An 8,313-nucleotide genomic window follows, 5' to 3' on the forward strand; every position below is an offset into this window, starting at 1 on the left:
TGATCTGCCTGCCTCGGCCTCCCAAAGTGCTGGGATTACAGGTGTGAGCCACTGCGCCCGGCCCACCCTTGATTCTTTTACTTTCATTCCCAAACTCCAATTCATTCAAGCAATCCACTCACCTTGGCCTCCCAAAGTGCTGGGATTACAGGTGTGAACCACCTTGGTCAGCTAAATTTTCTAGTAGCCCTATTAAAAATAAGTAAAAAGAACCAGGTGAAATTAATTTCAACTATATATTTTATGTAGCCCAATAAATCCAACATGAAAAACATATTTTGTATAACCCAAAACACTGCAACATGCAAAAAGTATAGAAATGTTAGAAGATATTTTACATCTATTTTCTTCCATACTGTCCTTAAAATCTGGTGTGTATTTTATGTATAGAGCACATGTTAGTTTGACTTTTCTTTTTTATGATTTTTAAATTTTTTTTTTATTTTGTTTAGGCATATAAACTATTAACAGACAAGGCCTACAGACTTACTTCTTCTTGGATACACCCATGTTATGGCCACAGCGGCCAGTGGTATTGCTGTGCTGTCCTGGGACATGAAGGCCCCAGAAGTGGCACAGCCCTCTATGGGCTCAAATCTTCTTCAGTTGCTCCAGGTTCTCACAGAGGCTGTTATCCAGACCATTGACCAGGTCCTGGCTATATTTTCCATCCTTTACATGTTTCTGTCTGTTTGAGAACCAGTCTGGGATCTTGGGCTGGCATGTTTTCTGCATAGTGGTGATCACACATCCACCGTATCCTCAGTGAGCTCTCCTGGCTTCTCAGTGAGGTCAATGTCAGCTTTCCTCCACACCACAGGAGCATATCTTCAATACACGCCCTTGATGGCAATGATGGCAAAGGCTGTTTTCCGACGCCCATCAGTGTTGGTGTTGAGTACTCACAAAATATGCTTGGACTTCTCAGGGATCACTAGACATGGTGGCAGCACAAGTGGTGGCATGTAGGTCTCTGGTGGAAGAGAGAATGGAAATGACCCCTTCTTTTTTTTTTTTTGTTAGAGACAGCGTCTGCTCTGTCACCAAGGCAAGAGTGCAGTAGCGTGGTCATAGCTCACTGTAGCCTCGATCTACTGGGCTCAAGGGATCCTTCTGCCTCAGCCTCCTGAGTAGCTGGGACTACAGAAGCATGCCACCATGCCCAACTAATTCTTTATTTATTTATTTATTTATTTTATTTATTTATTTACTTTTGAGATGGAGTCTCACTCTGTAGCCCAGGCTGGACTGCAGTGGCACCATCCTGGCTCACCACAACCTCCACCTCCCGGGTAGCTGGGATTACAGGCATGTGCCACTGTGCCTGGCTAATTTTTGTATTTTTAGTAGAGATGGGGTTTCACCATGTTGGCCAGGCTGGTCTCAAACTCTGATCCGCCCGACTTGGCCTCCCCAAGTGCTGGCATTACAGGTGTGAGCCACCGCGCCTAGCCTAATTTTTTTTTTTTTTGGTTTGGGGGCTTGCTATGTTGCCCAGGCTGGTCTTGAACTCCTGGCCTCAAGTGATCCTCCTGCCCTGGCTTCCCAAAGTGTTGCGATTATAGGCATGAGCCACTGCACCTGGCCAGTTTGGCTTTTCAATGGTTAAAGTGAAATGAAGTCCTACCAAACCAATAAAGCTGTGATTAACAGAAAAATATTTTCTGCTGCCTCAGTTTTTAGTTACTTTGAATGAAATTCAATTAAAAATTCAGTCCCTCATCCCAGGAGCCACATTTCAAGTGCTCGGTAGCCACATGTGGTTGGTGGCTGCCACACTGGACTTTGCAGCTCTGCGTGAAACCACACTTTCCCCTATGGCTCTCTCAAAATGGGAATGTTTTCTTCCCTGTGCTTTTTGAATGTCCATGGGCTTGAGGAGGGGTGGGTGGGGTGAGTGTCTTTTCTGCCGGTCGTTGATGCTTTCCTGGAACATTCTCCCTCCTTCCCGTGAAAAACGGTTTCTCCCACCACCCTGTGGTTACCTTCATCTACCAAAGCCTGGGTACAAACATTCTTCCTTAGAGATTTCACTTTCTGAATCATTGCCACTTTCTCTAACACTTTCCTGTCCTTGGTGATGTCAGTATCTTTGTAAATAATATTTCCAAAATACTGACCTCTCAGTTTCCTGCCAGTGATCCTGTCATCTCCCCAGTCTTTTGTTCCCATGGTCATATCCCAGAGCTGTCCTGTCAAATAGCGACACCCTTTCCGTAACAGAAATGGAATGTTCCATTCCACTGTTCACTCCCTCTGGCACCCTCCCTGCGCTGAGACCACCAGTGCATCCTTCCCAGCTTCTCTGCCCATGGTCCACCACATCTCATGCTCTCACTGACTACCCTGCCAGCTGTAATGAGACTGTCAGCTGCTGGAATCTCTTCCTTGTGTGTGCTCAAGGCCCTTGCCCTGTCTTGGCTCCATCACTTCCCTCTTATTATTTTCATCTCACCTCCAAGTCTGAGTCTGCACCCACACAGCCGAACCTGGCTGGGGAGAGCAAGCAGCACCTAAGGTCCCCTCCTGGTCATGGCCACTAACTGGTCTCAGTTGGCCCCAAATCTTTGACAGTTCCCTTCAACCTCGCATTCTCCTAGATGCTATTTTACTATCCGTAAAAGGACACAAAAGACCTCCACTTTGCTAAATTCATTTTTCTCCTAAATATATCACTTAGGAAAGTTAACGATACCCTGTTTTCTTGATTTGTAAGAGAGAGATAATGTTGAATATAACTTTACATAACTTAGGTAAATCACGTACCAAAAGTCTGCTTGTCAAAAATTAGAAATGCTGGCTGAGCACGGCGGCTCACACCTGTAACCTTAGCACTTTGGGAGGCCAACGTGGGTGGATCATTTGAGCCCAGGAGTTTGAGAATAGTCTGGGCAACATGGTGAAACCTGGTCTCATTAATTTAAAAACAATTTAAAAAATTAGAGATGTTAGGTCTGGCATGGTGGCTCATGCTTGTAAACCCAGTGCTTTGGGAGGCCCAGAGGGTCACCTGAGGCCAGAAGTTCAAGACCAGTTTGGGCAACAAAGCGAGATTCTGTCTCTACAAAAAAAAAAATTTAAAACTATAGGTGCTTGCCTATAGACTTAGGTACCCGGGACGCTGAGGTGGAAGGATCGCTTGAGCCCAGAAGTTTGACACTGCAGTGATCCATGATTGCGCCACTACATTCCTGCCTGGGCGACAGAGACCCTGTTTCAAAAAAAAAAAAAAAAAAAAAAATCACATGCCGAATATGCTCTGATAGGAGTTGGGTTTTTCCACCAAAAAGAAAAAGAAAAAAAAATAAAAGGTCAGGCACAGTTGCTCACGCTTGTAATCCCAGCACTTGGGGAGGCCAAGGAGGGCGGATCCCCTGAGGTCTGGAGTTCGAGACCAGCCTGACCATGGAGAAACCCCATCTCTACTAAAAATACAAAATTAGCCAGGCGTGGTGGTGCATACCTGTAATCACAGCTACTTGGGAGGCTGAGACAGGAGAATCGCTTGAACACGGGACGTGGAGGTTGTGGTGAACCGAGATTGCACCATTGCACTCCAGCCTCGGCAACAAGAGAGAGACTCTGTCTCAAAAAAAAAAAAAAAAAAAAAAAAGAGAGAAAGCTCTGCCTGTTTACCCGATCCTAAGCTGAATGTTGCTAAGCTGAGTGTTGCATCTGTGCCAGAGCTGGGTGGGTAAGCGTGAACTGCTGAGCTGGGGTTGTGGGTAAGCGTGAACTGCTGTGCCTGAGCTCGGTGGGTAAGCATGAACTGCTGAGCCTGAGCGGGGTGGGTAAGCATGAACTGTTGAGCCTGAGGTGCTGGGTAAGCGTGAACTGCTGTGCCTGAGCTGGGTGGGTAAGCATGAACTGCTGAGCCTGGGGTGCTGGGTAAACGTGAATTGCTGAGCCTGAGCTGGGTGGGTAAGCATGAACTACTGAGCCTCGGGTGGTGGGTAAGCATGAACTGTTGAGCCTGAGGTGCTGGGTAAGCGTGAACTGCTGTGCCTGAGCTGGGTGGGTAAGCATGAACTGCTGAGCCTGGGGTGCTGGGTAAGCATGAACTGCTGAGCCTGAGCTGAGCGGGTAAGCATGAACTGCTGAGCCTGAGCTGAGTGGGTAAGCATGAACTGCTGAGCCTGGGGTGCTGGGTAAGCGTGAACAGCTGTGCCTGGGCTGGGTGGGTAAGCGTGAACTGCTGAGCCCGGGCTGGGCGGATAAGCGTGAACTGTTGAGCCTGAGCTGGGCGGGTAAGCGTGAACTGCTGTGCCTGAGCTGGGTGGGTAAACGTGAACTGCTGTGCCTGAGCTGGGCGGGTAAGCGTGAACTGCTGAGACTGAGCTGGGTGGGTAAGCGTGAACTGCTGAGCCTGGGGTGGTGGGTAAGCGTGAACTGCTGAGCCCGGGCTGGGTGGGTAAACGTGAACTGCTGAGCCTGGGGTGGTGGGTAAGCGTGAACTGCTGAGCCTGGGGTGCTGGGTAAGCATGAACAGCTGTGGCTGAGCTGGGTGGGTAAGCGTGAACTGCTGAGCCTGAGCTGGGCGGGTAAGCGTGAACTGCTGTGCCTGAGCTGGGCGGGTAAGCGTGAACTGCTGTGCCTGAGCTGGGCGGGTAAGCGTGAACTGCTGAGCCCAGGCTGGGTGGGTAAGCGTGAACTGCTGAGCCCAGGCTGGGTGGGTAAGCGTGAACTGCTGAGCCCGAGCTGGGTGGGTAAGTGTGAACTGCTGAGCCCGGGCTGGGTGGGTAAGCGTGAACTGCTGTGCCTGAGCTGGACGGGTAAGCGTGAACTGCTGAGCCTGAGCTGGGCGGGTAAGCGTGAACTGCTGTGCCTGAGCTGGGTGGGTAAGCGTGAACTGCTGAGACTGAGCTGGGGGGTAAGCATGAACTGCTGAGCCCGGGGTGGTGGGTAAGTGTGAACTGCTGAGCCCGGGGTGGTGGGTAAACGTGAACTGCTGTGCCCATGCTTGGCGGGTAAGCGTGAACTGCTGAGCCCAGGGTGGTGGGTAAGCGTGAACTGCTGAGCCCGAGCTGGGTGGGTAAGCGTGAACTGCTGAGCCCGGGCTGGGTGGGTAAGCGTGAACTGCTGAGCCCGGGGTGGTGGGTAAGCGTGAACTGCTGAGCCCGAGCTGGGTGGGTAAGCGTGAACTGCTGAGCCCGGGGTGGTGGGTAAACGTGAACTGCTGAGCCCGAGCTGGGTGGGTAAGCGTGAACTGCTGAGCCCGGGCAGGGTGGGCAAGCGTGAACTGCTGAGCCTGAGCTGGGCGGGTAAGCGGGAACTGCTGTGCCTGAGCTGGGCGGGTAAGCGGGAACTGCTGTGCCTGAGCTGGGCGGGTAAGCGTGAACTGCTGTGCCTGAGCTGGGCGGGTAAGCGTGAACTGCTGTGCCTGAGCTGGGCGGGTAAGCGTGAACTGCTGTGCCTGAGCTGGGCGGGTAAGCGTGAACTGCTGAGCCCAGGCTGGGTGGGTAAGTGTGAACGGCTGGGGCTGGGCGGGTAAGCGTGAACTGCTGTGCCTGAGCTGGGCGGGTAAGCGTGAACTGCTGAGCCTGAGCTGGGCGGGTAAGCGTGAACTGCTGTGCCTGAGCTGGGTGGGTAAGCGTGAACTGCTGAGACTGAGCTGGGGGGTAAGCATGAACTGCTGAGCCCGGGGTGGTGGGTAAGTGTGAACTGCTGAGCCCGGGGTGGTGGGTAAACGTGAACTGCTGTGCCCATGCTTGGCGGGTAAGCGTGAACTGCTGAGCCCAGGGTGGTGGGTAAGCGTGAACTGCTGTGCCCATGCTTGGCGGGTAAGCGTGAACTGCTGAGCCCGAGCTGGGTGGGTAAGCGTGAACTGCTGAGCCCGGGCTGGGTGGGTAAGCGTGAACTGTTGAGCCCGGGGTGGTGGGTAAGCGTGAACTGCTGAGCCCGAGCTGGGTGGGTAAGCGTGAACTGCTGAGCCCGGGGTGGTGGGTAAACGTGAACTGCTGAGCCCGAGCTGGGTGGGTAAGCGTGAACTGCTGAGCCCGGGCAGGGTGGGTAAGCGTGAACTGCTGAGCCTGAGCTGGGCGGGTAAGCGTGAACTGCTGTGCCTGAGCTGGGCGGGTAAGCGTGAACTGCTGTGCCTGAGCTGGGCGGGTAAGCGTGAACTGCTGAGCCCAGGCTGGGTGGGTAAGTGTGAACGGCTGAGCCCGGGCTGGGCGGGTAAGCGTGAACTGCTGTGCCTGAGCTGGGCGGGTAAGCGTGAACTGCTGAGCCTGAGCTGGGCGGGTAAGCGTGAACTGCTGTGCCTGAGCTGGGTGGGTAAGCGTGAACTGCTGAGACTGAGCTGGGGGGTAAGCATGAACTGCTGAGCCCGGGGTGGTGGGTAAGTGTGAACTGCTGAGCCCGGGGTGGTGGGTAAACGTGAACTGCTGTGCCCATGCTTGGCGGGTAAGCGTGAACTGCTGAGCCCAGGGTGGTGGGTAAGCGTGAACTGCTGTGCCCATGCTTGGCGGGTAAGCGTGAACTGCTGAGCCCGAGCTGGGTGGGTAAGCGTGAACTGCTGAGCCCGGGCTGGGTGGGTAAGCGTGAACTGTTGAGCCCGGGGTGGTGGGTAAGCGTGAACTGCTGAGCCCGAGCTGGGTGGGTAAGCGTGAACTGCTGAGCCCGGGGTGGTGGGTAAACGTGAACTGCTGAGCCCGAGCTGGGTGGGTAAGCGTGAACTGCTGAGCCCGGGCAGGGTGGGTAAGCGTGAACTGCTGAGCCTGAGCTGGGCGGGTAAGCGTGAACTGCTGAGCCTGAGCTGGGCGGGTAAGCGTGAACTGCTGTGCCTGAGCTGGGCGGGTAAGCGTGAACTGCTGAGCCCGAGCTGGGTGGGTAAGCGTGAACTGCTGAGCCCGGGGTGGGTGGGTAAGCGTGAACTGCTGAGCCCGGGGTGGTGGGTAAGCGTGAACTGCTGAGCCCGAGCTGGGTGGGTAAGCGTGAACTGCTGAGCCCGGGGTGGTGGGTAAACGTGAACTGCTGAGCCCGAGCTGGGTGGGTAAGCGTGAACTGCTGAGCCCGGGCAGGGTGGGTAAGCGTGAACTGCTGAGCCCGGGCTGGGCGGATAAGCGTGAACTGTTGAGCCTGAGCTGGGCGGGTAAGCGTGAACTGCTGAGACTGAGCTGGGCGGGTAAGCGTGAACTGCTGAGACTGAGCTGGGTGGGTAAGCGTGAACTGCTGAGCCCGGGCTGGGCGGATAAGCGTGAACTGCTGAGACTGAGCTGGGTGGGTAAGCGTGAACTGCTGAGCCTGAGCTGGGTGGGTAAGCGTGAACTGCTGAGCCTGAGCTGGGTGGGTAAGCATGAACTGCTGTGCCTGAGCTGGGTGGGTAAACGTGAACTGCTGTGCCTGAGCTGGGCGGGTAAGCGTGAACTGCTGAGACTGAGCTGGGTGGGTAAGCGTGAACTGCTGAGCCTGGGGTGGTGGGTAAGCGTGAACTGCTGAGCCCGAGCTGGGTGGGTAAACGTGAACTGCTGCGCCTGGGGTGGTGGGTAAGCATGAACTGCTGAGCCTGAGCTGGGTGGGTAAGCGTGAACTGCTGAGCCTGGGGTGCTGGGTAAGCATGAACAGCTGTGTCTGAGCTGGGTGGGTAAGCGTGAACTGCTGTGCCTGAGCTGGGCGGGTAGCGTGAACTGCTGAGCCCGGGCTGGGCGGGTAAGCGTGAACTGCTGTGCCTGAGCTGGACGGGTAAGCGTGAACTGCTGAGCCCGGGCTGGGTGGGTAAGCGTGAACTGCTGAGCCCGGGCTGGGTGGGTAAGCGTGAACTGCTGTGCCTGAGCTGGGTGGGTAAGCGTGAACTGCTGAGACTGAGCTGGGTGGGTAAGCATGAACTGTTGAGCCCGGGCTGGGTGGGTAAGCGTGAACTGCTGAGCCCAGGGTGGTGGGTAAGCGTGAACTGCTGTGCCCATGCTTGGCGGGTAAGCGTGAACTGCTGAGCCCGAGCTGGGTGGGTAAGCGTGAACTGCTGAGCCCGGGGTGGTGGGTAAGCGTGAACTGCTGAGCCTGAGCTGGGTGGGTAAGCGTGAACTGCTGAGCCTGGGCTGGGTGGGTAAGCGTGAACTGCTGAGCCTGGAGTGGTGGGGAGGACCTGGATTCCCTGTGGCTGTTCTGTCTAGATGAGAAAGATGCACAGCAAAGAGACTGCGGCTGATAATCTTATGACCTTTTTTCTGATAATAAATTTCTAATTACTGTTCTCACTAATTCCAAGCTAAGGGCCATTCTCAATTGATGTAGGATTGAGCATATACATAATCATATAACTGAGACTTCAGCAGTAAAAGCTGAGACACATGCACGGGCTAGAGGGAGCCTTGTGTG

At 54.3% G+C, this 8,313-nt stretch overlaps 1 pseudogene; it reads right to left on the bottom strand.

Moving 5' to 3' along the window:
- Positions 1-265: 265 nt before the first annotated feature.
- LOC102121601 (small ribosomal subunit protein uS13-like) lies at positions 266-965 on the bottom strand (annotated as a pseudogene).
- Positions 966-8,313: the final 7,348 nt, after the last annotated feature.

The sequence above is a fragment of the Macaca fascicularis genome, chromosome 10, assembly GCF_037993035.2.
Source record: "Macaca fascicularis isolate 582-1 chromosome 10, T2T-MFA8v1.1".
Classification (NCBI taxonomy): domain Eukaryota; kingdom Metazoa; phylum Chordata; class Mammalia; order Primates; family Cercopithecidae; genus Macaca; species Macaca fascicularis.